Source organism: Mustela putorius, unplaced genomic scaffold (assembly GCF_011764305.1).
Source record: "Mustela putorius furo isolate JIRA1106 unplaced genomic scaffold, ASM1176430v1.1 tig00000151_pilon_pilon_pilon, whole genome shotgun sequence".
Lineage (NCBI taxonomy): Eukaryota > Metazoa > Chordata > Mammalia > Carnivora > Mustelidae > Mustela > Mustela putorius.
Window position 1 is genome coordinate 3,739,101 of NW_025421296.1, and position 17,321 is coordinate 3,756,421.

Consider the following 17,321-nt stretch of genomic DNA (forward strand, 5'->3'; position numbering starts at 1 on the left):
TGCAGATACAAAATTAGAAGAGGTTAAAAATCCTTACATACAAATTTGAACAGCAGACATTGGTGCATGGGCAGCATCTCGTGCACATCTGAAAGCTCTTCTAGTTTGTTCTCTTGTATTTTTTAAAAAAGTATAGAACAAACGGTTTTTGAGTTAGAAAGAAAATGTTTTGATCTGTATTATGCATTTTATTTGCTTAAAATTTGGTTCTAAATTTATTATAATAACTATTAAGAACATAGCAAAATTATGTCATTGCATAAACTCTCTCCTAAGTAAAATATTAATTTATTTAGAAAGAAATGTAGATTGAGCAAAAAGAAATTTAATATTTAGCTTTTTAAGAGAATGATTAGAATAAAAATATAAAAATTCTAAAAATTTTTTTAAAATTCTAAAAATTTTCTTTATTTCAATTATCGTGCTATGAATTTATAAATACATTCTTTGGAGAAGTAGTTTTCAGAAGAAAAACGTGCCTGTAGTTATATGGAATTTTACATAGTTGGCCAAATATTTAACTTAGTTTAATATTTAACCAATATTTTTTTCTATTATAGCAAGTTATAAAATCATATAATTTTTAAAATTTTAGCTTAATACTGTCAACAACTTTATAGCTTAATATTCTTGTAAGAATTTTCATTTAAAATAGGATTAAATAAGTGATATTAGATAGCTATTTCATTCTGACACCATAAAATAAGTAGAACTTTATTTTACAAGATTTATTTAACAATCACAGAATTAATAGAAACACTTTATTACATTAGCACTGATATATTCAACAATAGTCTTCATGACAAAGATGTGTGTGTGTGTGTTTAGAAATAAGCTGTAATTTTGAAATTCACAACATTAAATTAATATGGCTGTACATTTAAAAAATAAATACAAACCCTATAATACATAAAAAATGAAAAAGAATTTTTAACCTTTTTAAAAATGTCCACCATTTCATTTAAGAAGAGATTGTTCCATACTAAAAAACTCAATTTTAATGCAAATATCCCTTCTTATGAGTTTGCCTATGTTGCAAACATATCAAATCACTCATACTCAGAGTGCATTCTTTTCTAAAGAAATCTTTCTAAGCCAAGTATGGATATAAATTCATTTTTAAAAATTTCAAGGATAAAGAGAATATACATATTAGGGTGAAACAAAATGTTTAACTTCTTCCTCAAATATAATTCATTTTTTATTCCCAAACTGAAAGCCTGAGAAAAATCTGGGTTAATTATCAAAACAAGAAAATGATTCTTTACCTTGGTCCTGTAACAATCTGCACTAGATACCTTTAATTAATTTTTTCCCTTTATTAGATCTTAGTTTATCTGGAGAAGCTAGGAGTCTCTCTACTCATAGATTCAGCACAAAGGATTTTAACTCGATCTGCAATTTCATATTTCCATATAAATTTAAAGAAAGTGTGAAGAAATTTAACTATAGACTGACTGAAAACTTTGGAACATTTGACTCTTCACTACCCTACAGAAATATAAGAAAATTATTCAAGGAGTCCTCAGAATCAAAGTCAGGTGGCCCCTTCAAAAGTACAATATGATGAGAGCTTTTAAATTTCACAGATTAAATGTTCCTAAGAGCTTAGTGCTTTCACTGTTGATGGCGACTCTGCCATCTGGATATTGTAGCTGGCGTCCTGCCTCTTTCTGGCAGCAGAGGGCGCTCCGACATTGTTGACAGGGTATAAGTCCCCGGTGCACTGCGCTAGCATCTCCTTCCCAGGAAGGAAACGTACTATTTCCCTGGAGGATTGTCATTGAGTATCTTAAAGGGTCAAGTTGTTTCTAAATTATTCCGAGAAACTTTAATTTCAGACCACTAAATGAAAGTTGTGATTGTTAAAGGGCTTCCCTGGCATACTATGCTGAAGTTCTCCAATTGCGAAGCTTAAACTCTTTTATTGGAAAAAATGCTGAGCATAGAATTTCATAGCAAATTGTCCATAGACATTAAGCCGATGATTAATTTAAGAATAAATAGAAAGTAAAATAGTCTTAAAAATCTAGAACTATTATGGATTGATAGCCAGTCTGGATTTAATCGTTGTAACCAGAACACTAAATAGTGTGTTCTCTTATTTAAATGGTATTTTACCTGTTTCATATAATGTATCTCATATCTACTTAAAAAGTAATTTTAAAACTTATTACGCTTTCTGGAGGACAAGCTTAGGTTGTCCTAAACAGGAAGGATTGGTGTGAGGGGGATTAGATGTGTTTCTATTATGTAATATGAATTATAACCCAACTAAGGCAAAAGTATTTTGCAACCTTGGCTCTTATTGCTTCATGAGGTAACCATGTGAATGTGGGTGCAGGAGATCTGTGCAGTTGCATGAATTTGGAATGCAATAAGCTTCCATGATAACGTGTAATGCTTTAAACCCATTTCAGTTACCAGTGACTATTCCTAACTGGTACGAGAGGAATGCTTCCTAACACGTTTCTTTTATGATTTGAGTAGCACCCCTTTTTTAAAGTGTGTTTTATTCATTCCCTCCTAAATTATATAAAGTGAAATATAAACAAGTCACCAATGGACATGAAAGACCTAACTCACAGAGTTCTAAAATCAGAGAATAAATAAAATCCACCCTAAGGGAAGGAAGTGAGACTATTCCCTGAGCATGTTGTGCTTCACAACTTTATTTTCAGATTCATCTGCTGTATATCCACCATCCAGGTGTAAAAGAATGAATCTGATGAAATGTATGACCCATTTGTGGTCCACTTCTATATCTGGATCAAAACTGGTCTTGCTGTCTCTATTGCCAATCTGGATTGTTTTACCTAATTTTAATATCTTTTATGTTTGTGGATTTATAAACTAATGCAAGCAAATATGTAGCAATTTCTTTTGAGACCTCAGGCTGGCTACAAATTATTTGATTTCCTGTTTCTCCCTCTGTTTCTCTCTCCCCTCTTTGATTCATTACTTCGTTAAGATGTTTAAAGTTTTATTATTTACATTTAATGTTCTCAATACCTAAGACGATATATGCTGTGAGATTTAAAGATTTATTGAATATATGAATACTGACCAATACGCCCCTCGACTCCTAAAGAGAATCTTCATTGCCTGCCATTTAGTAAGCCAACCTGCCCTTTTCCAACTGCTGGAGCTTTGAGGAGGAGGATGCTGTAGTCAGTTTTTCCGCAGTGCGGCTTTCGGGTCTTCTGGCCTGCAGTGCCTCCCGCCGGCCAGGAAGCGCTGAGCAAGCGCCTCCCATCAGCGAGGTCTGCAAAGCTTGGAGCTTTGGACCTGCCTAGGAAGGCTGCCCTTGTTGCCTGAGGCGGCAGGGCCTGCTGGGTGGGCTCCCGCTTGGTTTCACCTAGTCAGTCCCCATCCCGTCCCTTCCTGGTAAATCTTGAGGTCCACAACTGAGTCCGTCGCGCGTCCCTTTACTGACCACACTGGCACTGCTTAGGTACGCAGCTGAGGACTTTAAGTTTGTTGTTTTAAGGAAGATGACTTAAGAAAGAAAAAAAATGGAGCCTTCATTCTTCTCATTCTCCTTGCAAGTCCCGCCCATTGCTTAGATTCGGGTTTCAGTCTAAATAAGTTGAAACTGTTTCCCAATTTACGTACATTAACGGCATTAACTACAGGAAGACCGAAAAGGGCCAGTCAAGTGTGGCAACATCTAGAGTGGACTATTTTGGTAAAATATTACGTTTTGCTGTATGCGGTATTTCTCTGCTTTTAATTTTCTTTTTCTTTTTTCAAATTACCTAATATTCTGTTATTCTTTGGGATGGGGGCGGGAGGGTCCTATCGCTGTTTGGTTACATTACAGAGAGGAGAAGGCCAAGGTCAGCACCGCGGACAGCACCCGGAGCGAAGGGCGCGGCCACTTTGGTGAATCCCCTCTCAGCTTCTCTCTTTGTTCCCTGCCCCTGCAGGCCAAGGCAGAACAAAGACATCTATCAAGGCTCGCTTTCGTAGCCTGGGTTTGCTTTTGGCTCCAAGGCCGAGGTGCAGAACGACTACCTTAACAAAGTCCACTTCATTGGCTTCCAAATACATTATTTTGCCGAGTCCTTCTAAACTTTCAGGCCTGGCCTTTTTCCATTGTCCTACTCCTTTTACTGATTTGGCCATCGTGACTACGTCCATACAAGGAAATTATCTTGGCTTTCTAAAGCCGGGCAAGGCAGACTGCATACTAGGAGGAGAAAAGGAGGGGAGGGGATGGGGGACAGTGGTGGTAGTGGTGGGGGGTTCCCCGAAGGAGCTGAGACATTTGAGGTTTCTTATGCAATGTGATGAGGGCGCCATTAACATTATTATCCTCTCTGTTGTTGTGTTTCCGCGGCTTGGCCCAGAATGCAAGCATCCTACTTGATCTTTAAAGAACCTCTGCTTTCTAAACAGTTCAACTCTAGAATATGTGCACAAACGGGAACTCCTGCTCTCTTGACCGCAGAAGCTCCTGTCACTGAAGTTCTCCTAAAATCTCTTTCGGGGATGCACCTGCAGATTTCCAAGGCTTTTGGTGAAAACTATGACCATTTTACTTTGGGAATGCTAGGATGGTTCTGGAATCAGTTTGAGGGTCTTTATGCGGCAAACGATGAGTTTGTTCTACTACCTCTCAAACCCCCTTGTGATTGCCTTTTCCTTTTTCTCGTCCTGAGACGCTCTGGTGTCCTTCAAGTGCAGCCATAGGCTCCGCTCTTGGCATTCACCGCGTGCCTTAATTGTATGACATTAAATCAAGGTCCGCTGTGAACACGGAGGGCAGAGTCTGATCTTGATCCGGGAAGTAACTGACCCACTGCGAATACACCTCTTCTCCTCCTGCCCTTCCCCCTCCCCTGGGCTCTGAGTCTCTAGGACTCCCCCAGAGTCATAACTCAGAAGCCCGGCTCCTGTCTCAGCTCGCCTCCTGCCACAGCTGCCAGAGCCGCTGCTAATTAGTCTGTTCGGTGGAAGTGTAGACGATGCATGTGTCTGCGTATACATATGCATATATCTGCATGCCATTTACAGCACACCTAAAAACATACATTCGCCTATAAATCTAGTTTTCAAATGACGGCGTGGATCGAAGTTAATTACCCCTCTGGTACAGATCTAATTTCGTAATCGTGTTATTTTCCTGAAGGCAATTAACCGAGTTGGTTCGCCCTGCATCTCTTCTAAGTCACTTGTAAGGAATGGCAGATTTTAAGGACCGCGCCATTGCACGTTCTGCTGCAGAAAGCTTTGTCAATCATTTCTTGCTGTCGGGAATGAGATCTAGCACATAGACGGAAAAATAACCATGCGCGCGCGTGTGTAAGATAAACACGCAGATATGCCTAGTCTCTGTGTCCTGTGATAACGTTACCGCGGTTTCGGTTGGGAGATTTGGGGATGAGATGAGAGTCCAAGGGCGGGCTGGGTCGTCTTTCTTTGTAATGCGGAAAAATTAACTCAACCGCACCTGCCTAGTCCCGAGAGAGCTGGGCGGCCCATCTGGTCTGGCTACAGATTTGGTGCAGAGAGAAAAGCCAGCCCGCTAAGGCTTCCCCACTGCCGGGAAGCGCAGACCTCTGGTCTGGGCCCGGCTAGGGGTTATGGCTCAGAACAGCGCAGCCAGACGCGCTCTCCTCAGACTGCGGCAAGAGTCAGGAGGCTGGAGGAACCTGGGCCGGGCGGAGGGAGGGCGAGCAGGAGAGAGGAAGGGGTGAGGGGAGTTGACCTCTACGGGCGGAGCCCTCTGAGCAGCGGGCAGGAGCTGGCGGCGCAGCGGCTCTTTTCGCGGCGTCCCCTACGGCGCAGTCGGCCCAAGGGAAAGGCCCGCTCTGGCTCCGGCGTCCGAGGAAGGAAGGTTCCTCAACCACCACGGTCCCTGGGCGGCGTAGATCCCAGCTGCGGCTGGAGAGAGCGCGGAGAGCCAGTCCAGCGCAGATTCCCCAGCACGCGCCCCTGAAAAACAGAATCACAGTGCAGAATTAGAGAGGGCGGCAGGAGGGGGAGGGGGACTTGGAGAGAGGGGAGCAGGAGGCGGGAGGGAACAGGCAGCCGGAGGGAGCAAGCAAGGGAGATAAGGTGATGGGGGGGACGGGACCCCAGACGGCGGGCTAGGACCTCCGTCCCCAGGCTTCGGCCAAGCTCCGAGGGGCCCGCCGCGCTCCGAGCCCGGGGCGCGCAGCCCGGGGGGCGGCGCGGTGGCGGTGCGCGCAGGTCCCCGGCAGCGGAAGCCGGGAGGTGGGGGCCAGACGCTGCGGCACAGCAGCGGCCAGAGAAGAGACGTCGGGAGCTGTAACTGTCAATATGCCTGCACAGAACATCCTCCCGTGCAGTCCAGCCGATTCCGCATTCTGTGCCCCCTTTCTCCTTCCTCAACCCTTCCCTCACACCGCACTCTGCATCCGCACTCTCCAATCTCCACCCCTTCTTGGCTTAGGACCCTGCAAACTGCAAGACCCACGAGTCCCAGCAAGAAAAATCGAAAACGATCGATGAGAGAAAGAATTACATATACACATAGCCCTAGAAATCCGAAGGAAAAAGAACTGCCAGCCCTGATCAAACCTGGAGAGAACCAAAGCGTTTTCAATCGCTGTAGAGCGCCTTCGCGGAGGAAAGAGGAGGCTGAGAGGCTTCCGTGGTATAAGGTGCTTTAGGGTGGGAGGTGGGGGTGGGTGGGGGTGGGTCGGAGCGGTCCGGTCTTTCCCCCTCGCTTGCTGATCCAGAATTAGGGATTAATGGCTCGCTCCAGCCAAACAAATAAGGCATCTGCCTTCAGCACAAGAGGATTACACGGGCTGCTGACGTCACCAGTCAGACAGATGTTGGCTCCCAAAGTCCTGAGCAGCTCGCTGTGTCCTTGAAACCAAAGAGCCGCAGAAGGCGCTCAGCCCCCAAGAGCTGCGCCTGGGTAAAGCAAAGGGCGAGTGTCCTGCCCTTGCCTACACCCCCTGGCGCCAACGTAGTGGCCCAAAGACAGCCCCCCTAAGACGTCGTGCCCCCAGTCTCTCTGCTCCTTCCTTACGGCCCTACCATCAATGCTCAGACTTGCTCAAGGCAAGCCAAAGTCACCATTTTCAGTTGCCTCTCCTTAAAATGGAGACAAGAGTCGACACCCCTAGGACATCTCATCTAGATCCCTAATTCTAAGCTCTTGGGCTCTTAGTCACTCACACATGTAGTTACTGGCCAAGTAACTACAAAATAAGCACCTTAGGCCGGACAGAGCCCAGGCTCCAGATGAGGGGCGGCCTTTTAATTATGTGCGCAAGCAGCAGAAGCAGGGCTTATCTGCATCTCCTCTTCTCCCCCCCGCCAACATCCTATCCCCAGGCCCAGGTTTAGGTTTAGGCTTAATCTTATCACCGATGCCATTCCGGAGACTGTATCTTTCTAAACAATGACCTGTTCTCAACCAAACTCTGTGTCCCAACCAGAGCCCGTGGGCCACCACTCAGTAAGCCATGGGGACCTCACCATGGTCCTGATCACTGCATTTTCTTTGCAAATACTTTGGAGATGGTTTTCAAAAACAAATAAACAAAAAGATATGTATGTGTGTGCGTGTGTGTGTGTTTGTGTGTGTGTGTCTAAAACCTTTGTAGCATCTGATTTTAAGAATTTGTACATTCAGGTAACTGCAGTTTTAGTCTATAGCCAAGTCTAATTCCTAATTCATAAATGCTGAACTCTTTAATTTGATGTCATTTCAAAATTAAAATTTAGATATGAACTATTTTACTTTCTCAAACCTGCATATTATTTTTGCTTTATATGATTTCCCAGTCTTTTAGAAGTCACACTGAAGTCAGGTTATGAATAAGCCCAAAGAAAACAAAATTGGAAATTTAAAGGAGCAATTTTGAATGTGTTATGTAATTCACGAATGAAATGGTTTTAAGTGAAGTTCAATTTTGTAAAGAAATAAAGACAATTCAAATAATGTGTGAAACAAAATAAATTGATCTTTGACACAGAGCTTCATTGAATCAATCCTGTGCCCCAAGTCAAACTGGTATGTATAAAAAAGAAATCTGTAACTTTCTTGGAAAAAAATGTTTGCTCACAACATGGCACTATTGGTTATAGACTATAATGCCTAAAGCAGAGTAGAAGATGTAACTGGACTATATCTCCATTCATATTATTCCTGTCTATCAAAGTGGCATTTAATTTTTCCAATTTGATGCATTTAGAAATTCAGCCACTGATAAAAATCAACTTAATTTGCCTTAGTGTCATTCAGGTAATGCCAGCCTAAAATAGTAAAATTTCTTTATCTTCACTTTGCTTCAAGGCCTTTTAAGAAACAGCCCACATCTTAAAGGGATGGATTTAAATTTGTTATTTACCAGTAACAAAAGGTAGACCTCATCTCATTTTAATTGGGTAAAGAACACATACTATTTGAGACAGCATATATAAATCATTCTTTTTTTTTGTTTGTTTTTGAAACTTGGTAGAATAAATTTGAAATTCCAAACTCTAAAGAAGTGTAATTCTTTCTAAAAATCAAAAACATTGTTTTGTCTACCCACACATTTGAATATAAACTCCCATTCTGCTGTCACAAAATTTTACTAGAGTCCTTTTTGCTCAGCGATTTAATATTAGTTCGCTGTCCATGGTCTTGATCCACATGAAGGGAGATGTCAGTGGTGCATTTTCAAAAATGTAAATCACAGTGCTTCTGCACCAATTTAATGCCATAACATTTAAAGATAATGCCACGGGGGGGGGCATCTATAGGCTTTGAGTTCTCCCCCCTATTCCAGTTGTTTTCATTTTTCCATACTTGCCACCAAATTGTGAGTACAGGAAGCAGATGGGAAAAGTTTGCATTTCATTATTTTTGAGCTGAGAAAATCACCACTCTATTTAGGGGTCTGAAGAACTGTAGTAAATAGAAAATAGTATTTTTCAACCTGCATTTTTTTTTTCTCCCAAAAAGGTGAGAGACCTTCTTGTCTGGGCTTCCTTGTTCACTTTTACAAATGGTTTAACAAGTGCAGAAATTTTTACAAAATGACAAATTGAGGGGGAAAAAAAGCCAAACAACCAACCTCTTCAACTCTATTTATAGAAAGATATAGACATATCACACACATATAGGCAACACGAAGAGCATTGAATTAAATCCCTTCACTAACACTGTATTTCTTTCTACTGAAGCGAAAAAAGCATATGCTGTAGTAGTTAAGACTACTTAGTAAATTTCTTCTGTCCAAAATAACGTTTCACCTTCTTTCAAAAAACAAAAGACTGACCTAGCAGAGTAACATTTAACCTCCCCTGGGGCTTCCTCCAGGGGGTGAAAGAATAAAGAAAAAACTTTCCTCCTCTCTCCAAACATTTTATTGTCTTTCGACTTGTATTTTTCCCTTCAGATTATCAGGGAAAGTATTACACACACACACACACACACACACACACGCAGATGCTTATCTTCGGAATCCCTAAAAGCCGCTGCGGATCTTTGAAGGACACCGACCTGCGCAAACCGGTCATATTTTTGTTTTGATGCAAGTATCCCAACGGCAAGCAAACAGGCTCTTGCCTAAACTGAGGTCGGTACCCACGCCAGGCCATGGGGCCGAACTTCGGCGATTCGCACTTTTCCCGGCACGAGAAGACTACTTTCCGATGAAGTATTTAGAACTTAGGAAAATCCTTGTACCGGAAGAAAATGGCCTAAACACAATAGGACTCGCCATTTTCTCCTTGCGAAGCACAAAGCGCTCGGCGCTGCCCGGCACACAAAGAAAGCGTGGGCCCGCGGACTTCTTGCACATTTTCAAGAGGCCAAAAAATACCTCTCCCAGAAGCACAATTTCTCCCGCTTGGGCGCTCTGAGACACACTCTGCCACCCACACTCAGCCCTTGTCACAAGAAGATCCTTTATATGAGATATAGCTAAAAGACCCACCAAAGGCGCGATGCTAGCTAGCAACCAAGCCCGGCCAGACTAAGTTCCACAAGCCGAGGGGCCCGGCCAGCGGCGGCCCTGGACTCCTTCTAGGCCGGGGGTACTCGCACCCCCTTCCTCCTCCTCAGATCTCTCCTTCCAATTCCATCCCGTCTCCCCTGCACGTCTGGTAGTGCGGGAGCTTAAGGGATCTTCATGACCTGATTGCTCTCCAGTGCCGGCAACCAACCTTGCAGCCCGGAGCCGGGCGAGAGGCTCTCAAGGATGCTCGCAACGCGGGAACCCCTCCACTCCGCGCCTCCCGACGCCCCCCGCTCGCTGCCCCAAGTCTCTGCATCCAAGACTGCCAGTGCCTTGTTCCGCACACCCAAAACGGGCGAAACACTTCACTGGCTCACGTGCGGAAAGTGCAAGCTTCGAGGAAACCCCTGTGAAGAAAAACACCGAAACACAACCCGCGCGCTCCGACTCACAAAGCGAACACTCCCAACCCAGCCGGCGACGCAGAGCACGGCTAACGTAGGAAAAGATAGTACTTACAGCCGGTGCGCGTTTGGGTAATCCGCGTCTCAGCCCGTTTGATTTGTTTGTTAAAAAAATATGTACACATCTCTATAGGTTTGATTTTGCACATCTTCCACCGCTGAGAAGGAACGACAATAAAAATCTTGTAGCCTAGCGGGGATGGGGGAGGGGGATGGAGATTTTCATTGTCTACGCTCTGCACACGCAGCCCAAGGAAAGACGCTCATTGCCGAGTGGGGCTCCTTCTACTTTCTGCTTGAAATTCAGAAGCGTTCAACGCAGTAAAGCGGGGGTTTGGTCTCCCTCCCTGCCTCCCACCCTCTGCGTTCTCTTCTCTCTCTCCCTCCCTCTCCCTTCTCTCTCTCTCTTTCCCTCTCTCTCTCCTTCTTTTCTCTCGTGTCCCCTCCCTCTCTCTTCTCCAGCTCGAAGACTCTCTCTCTCTCTCCCTCCCTCTCTCGCTCTCTCTCTCTCCCTCGCTTTTTTTCAAAAGAGGGCAGGTCGCTTCCTGCATCCCAATGAGTTAAATCAGTCACTTACTTCTCATGCATCAGCAGCCTCTATAACAACCCGAGGGCTGGAGGCACAAAAGAGCATTTAGCTGCCTCCAATTTGTGTAGAAGGCCTGTCCTTAATTTGTTTTTGGAGTATAATTAAATCATGTATTTCACGTAATATGAAAATACCAAGTTCCCAACTTTAACGAATGAACCGCTAATGGAAACCTTTGAAAATATACCTCCCTTCTTGTTGGTGTCCTTAGAAAGAGCCTAGGACGCCCCAGAAACGGAGAGACCAAGGTTTTGGGCCTAAATCTACCCGCCCCTCCCCCCTTCACACGTCAAGGTCACAGTCATATGATTCCCCCATTGCTTTAAAACGGAGCCTTTTTATCAACTCTTCGCCTTGGAAAGGAATTAAATCTCTTTGTGGTGTGGAAAGATCTGAAGGCTTAAATAAATAAATAAATAAATAAATAAATAAATGCATCCTTAGTCTGAAATACACATGCAAGCAGAATCAACCGTGATCAGACGATATATGGTGGTAGGGGGTGTGGGAAGGCTGACATATCATGTGAGAGTGTGCGGTTTTAGTTCGCGCCCCCTCTCCGGCCCCCATCCCTGCCGGGCGAATTCTGAGGTCTCTGGATTTTGCTAGGGTTTCTTCCGGAGGCTGTGTGGGCCTTACTGGGCGACAGGGCCAGCGCCCTCCCCCCCCCCTTTTTTAAGCTCTTAGAGAGTCTTTGAGGGGTCCAGATCTCGAAGATGCTGCCCAGTAGTCAGGGGGGTCGTGTGTATGGTTTCCCCCTCCTCTAAAAGGGCTGGGTCACCGAGAGCAACTCTGCCTTCCCGCAGTTTCTCTTTCAGGAAAAACAACAACAACAATGACAAAAAAAAAAAAAAAAAAACAAAAACCCAAAAAACAAAACAAAATACCCAGGCCGGGCCATTGTTCTCCCTCAAAGAAGGGGGCGAGGGTGATAACAGAAAGACCTCCTCTTCCCCGCATTTTGTCACCCACTTCCTGCTTCACTCCACCCTAAGCCACTGCTGGGGAGAAATTCGGTTTTGTTTTCTTGTTCCTGAGATCATGGGAGCCAATATTCCATTAATATCTTTGGTATCTTCCTTGTATTTTCTGCTGCAATATTCCGTTAAGTAGTCAGGACCCCCAACTCCCCATTTTCTGGTTCTAACAGGGCTTGTTCAGAAACACTGCATTCAGATACCAGAGAGGTTAGGACTACAGATAACCACATTTAGTTCTATCGAAAGAGGATGAAGCAGTATCACTTGCCACCTCCCGCCACTGAATTCTGAACATTCGCTCTTATACGGTAAAGCACCCTGGGGTTCTGAAGCCATGTTTCACCTTGAACATTTATCAAACCGGACTCTGCCGCCTCTGCTGCCGCAGGAGGACGTATAGGCCGCCAGCACCCAGCTGGCATCTGCTTGAAAAATCCAACAATACCTCCAACGGGGTCGTTTGCAAAAAGTGAAAACCAAAAATGAAAGAGGGATATTTTTTAAAAAAAATTAAAAGTACATATACATATGTATACGTGTATGTTCCCTCAAAATGTTGGGTGTGGGGTCTTGAATGACCTAAAATAAAACAACACCTCTGCAGTTAAGCCCAGACCGAAGGCCTCACTGAACCGGTGTTTTATTAGGGGCGAGAGATAAACGTTCTGTTAGGAAGCACTAGAAGGAATGCACAGTGTCCCCCTGCCCTTTATCTCTCGCCAGATGATACTCATTCTATCTGTTTCCAGTGTATTGACCTGGGATGTGGGACTGTTAAAGATAGGCAACGTCTTGCCAAAGCCTGAGGGAGGCAGGGTCACGCGGTGCGCACCGGTCGCGCTGCCGCGAAGCTGCTCCTCTATGCTCTGATTAGCCAGAAGGGTCTGCTCTGTTGGGTGACGACTTCAGACGACCCCAGGTGGGCCCTTAACACAGCAAATCCCCCACTCCCATCCTGGCTCTGGTAATGCCAGCTTTGCGTCTTTCCTGGGCCCTGGAATTTCAGCCTTGCTGATGAGAAGGCCTTAGGAAGAAACCTAGGCGGCGGGTTCCTCTCCTGCCTATGGGCCGCTTCCGAGGTTTATTCTAGGTCCAAACTGCAAAGAAAAACGCTAGAGAGGTCAGAGGCGAATGCTGGAACATTCATCTGGACCTTTTTACCCCTCCTCCCCCAACAGATGGCCGGACCAGGACACCTGCAAGGCAGCCGGCAGCCGCCGCCTCCGCGCAGCTCTCCGGACAGTGTCCACAGTGTCGGATTATATAAGGTCATCTAACATCCTGGGCCCAGTTCCCTCCTTCCCCCGCCCAGAAAACCTTTTTCTGGACACCTTTCGGTCCATTCGGAGAACAGAGCTTCCGATCTCTGCCTCCCACCCTCGGCCCAGGAATCTGAGCGCACGACTACTTTCCAGCCTCGGGTTTTTTTCAGGTTTGCCAAGCGCGCAAATCTCCTGCCCGCGCACCTCAGCGCCCGGGCTTGGAGCTTATGAAAATGTAACCCAACTCATTGCCAGAAGTTGTTGCTAATTAGTGGATAATAAACTTCTGTAGCCAGGGCACAAAAGTCTTTTAAAAGTGCAAAGGTGTTCTTTGTTATGGCATCAGAAAAGGGATTAGCATATCAATTGGACTAGGGGGACCGGACAATGAGCCCTCCTCCCCCTTCTCTGCCCTTAGTGTGCCGCCCGCCGCCGCCACCTCCTCCTCTCCTTTCTGCCCTTCCTCCTCTTCTTCCTCCTCTCGCGGCTCGGAGAGCTGTCAAAGAGCGGTCGGGGACTGCAGGGCCGCCGGCCGGGGACGCGCGGGCAGGCGCAGTGCAAGCTTCCCGCCGCTCACCAGGCCGCGCGGCCTGCGCAGCGCCCTCGCCCTCGCCCCGCGCCCAGGCACGCTCTGGGGGAAGGTGGAGACGCGCGGCAGGGCGTGCGGGGACGCGGAACCCGAGCAAGGCGTGACGGGTGGCCTCGAGGGCGGGGACCCGGCCTGTCCGGGGAGGGCGACCTCGGGCGGGCCCACACGCCGCCCCGTCCCAACGCCCGCGGCTTGGGCTGTGCAAACTTGTGCCCCTCGCCTCTCCCGGGCCGCGCGAACCCCCAGAGCACTCTGCACTCTTTGGCCGTGGGGAGCCGCTCCCCACTCTCCTCCGGCCTTTCTTGGCCAACCCGATGACCTCCGACCCTGCACGCGTGCACGCTTCGGGCGAGGAGCGTGCGTTCCGGGCAAGCCGAGCCCTTCCGTCTCGAGGCAGCCGGGTCCCCGGGGGCTGTGGGTCCGCTCGGCCGGTCCCGGGCGGAGGTGCCCACCAACTGCCCGCTCGATGGTGGCTAGGGCGAGGCGACCGAACGGCCCAGGCCTCAGCAGGCCTGGCCAAGTCTCCGAGAGACCTTGCCTGGCCCCGGCGCCCTCGCCCATCTTCCACCCGCCCCAAGCTGGCCCTGAGGGAGCCGGCTCCCCGGGCCGACGGACAATTGGAAAACCTTCCCCGCCCGGGTGCAGTAAAGCAAAGCAGAAGTAAGTCTCTCGGAGAGGGAGACGCGGCCCAGGCCTGCGGAGCCCTGGCTCCCACTCCCTCCGCCACCCCGCCCGCCTGGTCGGCCCTGGAACGCGCCAGGGCCGGAGCGCCGGGGCCTGCGGGGGCCGCCTCGGGCTCGGGGGAGGAGGAGCGGAGAGTGGCGCGGGAAGGGAGGCGAAGGGGGAGGCTAGCAGCGACGGCGCTCTTCGCTCGCCGGCGGCCAAGCGGGACCGGCCACTTGCGGGCCGGCCTTGAGCCGCGGGCCGGGCGGCTCGCCTCTCCGCCCCGGAGCCCCCGCAGACCCTGCAACCCCCGCGAGGAAACGTTTTCCTTTTCTTCTCCCCTCCCCCCTTTCCCCTCTCTCCCAGGAGGCAGCTTCCGTCCTCTAAAGGCGTTTCAAAAAAAAAAAAAAGGAAACCTCCGGGGCTCTCCTTTTCCCAACGTCTCGCCTCCTTCTAACAGTAGTGTTTGGCGACCAAGCACCAAACTCACACAAGTTTCCCCGAAAACGAACCGTTTTACTGCCGTGAGGAAAAATGTCGGGGAAAAAAGTGGAGGCCGGTGTTTCCCTAAATGCAAAACATCAGAGAGGAGTCTAAAAAGAGCTTTACTTTCCCTGCGAAATCTCCATTGTTGCTTGGCAAACAATGGGAGCCTGGGCGACTGTGGGGCTGTGAGAATGAATAGGCGATCCGCGGGATGTGTGCGGGTCAGTGCTTGGGGTCCCGGGCCTAAAGCCCCTTTCTCAGCTTGCCACAATAAACCAGAGCAAGGTTTAGTCTTTACTGGGTCACCGGCCATCCTCTATTATTCAACACTTCACAACAAAAAACACTTATTAATCAGCGCTGACCAGAGGCCCCTTTTGAAACAAGAGAAGAGGGGAGAGAGGGGGGAGAGAGAGAGGTGAAAAGAAGATTGAGAAGCCCCGGACAGAGCTTTCTAAAGCCAGAGCAACCATAGGGTACCTTCCTCCAGTGGCCAAAGTTTATTTGACACAACAAAGTTTCTAATCAGGCCACGGAGACCTGGATTTCTCCTCATTTGCCTTACTCCCCTTCTCTTCCTCTGAAGATGTTGGAGACTTTGTTGCGAGGAAGGATGGCTTTAGGTCAAATTGCTAAGGCCTGATCTTAAAGATCTAATTGCTATTGGAAGAGAAGCCTGTTTCCCAGCTGGGCCTCCACTCTGGAGATGGCGCAAGGAAGACTGTCCAGCTCTGCCCTGGGCACCCCGCTGATGGATGAGGTGTCAGGCCAGTAGTCATGTGAGGACTGGTTTCCAAATGGTATGAGCAGTAGTCAAATGTGGTACTTATTGGTGATACTGAATGCAATCTGTAGATTTTCTACTTCATGATGTTTCCTTCCGGATCTATTAAAGGACTAAACTTGCTGGCTAGAGTGAAGAGGAACTGCTGATTCTTATGCTTTGACAGGGATTTAAGGGAAAGGATGTGATGAATAGTTTTAGAGAAGAAAGGGGTTCAGAATATTCCATACCACTAAAATCAGTGGGTTCTTTGCTCAACTTTGATAATTTGTACAGAGCTTGTTTGATGTTTGTAACCTAATTGTGTTTCTCTCATTTATCTGGTTACATGAGAATTATGAACACATGTTCAGACATATATGGACACTCATATACATTAAAGTGAAGTGTTACATACATCAGCTTTATGGATGAATTTAATCCATTTGGAACTCAGATATTTTTGATGGTGAAATTTTGTCGCTTTTTGATTTGGGGTTGGAAGTCAGTATTTCTTGGTTATTCTGTCTGTTTTACCTTACTCAGGTTATAATTTAGCCAAGTGAGCAAAACTCTTTTGTAATGGCTGATGTGTGCAAGTGAACAGAGGCAGCAGATACTGAATCTTGGTTGTCAGAAGCTATAAAACAATTATTTTTCTAAAGAAATAGAAGTGAATGTCAAAGCAGTAGTCTTTTAAGTTTAAAATTTCGTTTGTGTGCACTTTTGGATTCCTGTGTAACATAACTAACCATTTCACTTGTTATGATTCAAAGAAACCTTTTAAGCCCAGAAAAATGTATGGATGGGGATTGTGACTTCAGCAAATTAAGCTGTAGAACTAGATGGCTTGGTAATGAAAGCGGGAATGCAGAATTACTTGGTAGTAAACTACACTGGTATTTACCAGAGTTTATGTAGTAAAAGCAAAAATGGGTTGCATGGTTTGGTCTCAGGAAGTGTTTTACTCAGATGTCTTCTATTTGAGATTGGCTTTTTTATGTTGAAAATATTGTGTTACTCAGATTTTGCAAAGCTCAACGCTTCTTGCAATGGAGTAATCAACTGTTATCTGAATTATTTAAAGCCTGGGATTAAAGGCCTTGGAGTTGATGCTGACAAGCTCTCACATGTAGGCAGGGGAAAGTTTAGTATTCTTTTCTTTATGTATACACTTTGAAAATAATTTGGTCAAGTGTGGTGAATTATTTTTAAAATTTATGCATAGGAACAATGAATAATTCTTTTACAAATTGTTTTCCAAATGAGCAAATAAGATATTCAGGGAAAGAGTAGGATCTGTTCTATACATAACAGTGTGTCACCTAAAATTCATTGTTTTTAAAGGACGATTCTTTAAAAAAAAAAAAATGTTTGCTGTAGAAATCTCCACTGTTTCAGAAAAGTGTTTAGGATGAGCATACACAGAATATATTCATTCAACAAATCCATTTGTGGGACATGGCAATTTTATGTCATGTGTTTCCTTTTAGTATTTTGGTTAGCTTCCTAATTTGCTTAAAGGAAGCAATACATTTGTGTGCCTACTTTTACTTGTAAACTGAAGGTATGTACTAAATGGAACTAATCACT

At 46.2% G+C, this 17,321-nt stretch overlaps 1 long non-coding RNA gene across 1 annotated transcript; it reads right to left on the reverse strand.

Annotated features, from left to right (window-relative positions):
- Positions 1 to 717: 717 nt before the first annotated feature.
- On the reverse strand, positions 718 to 10,774 carry LOC106003794. The gene is made up of 2 exons (XR_001176495.2): positions 10,452 to 10,774; positions 718 to 5,940 (listed from the first exon to the last, which is right to left on the reverse strand). It is a non-coding gene; the product is annotated as an uncharacterized LOC106003794 (long non-coding RNA).
- Positions 10,775 to 17,321: the final 6,547 nt, after the last annotated feature.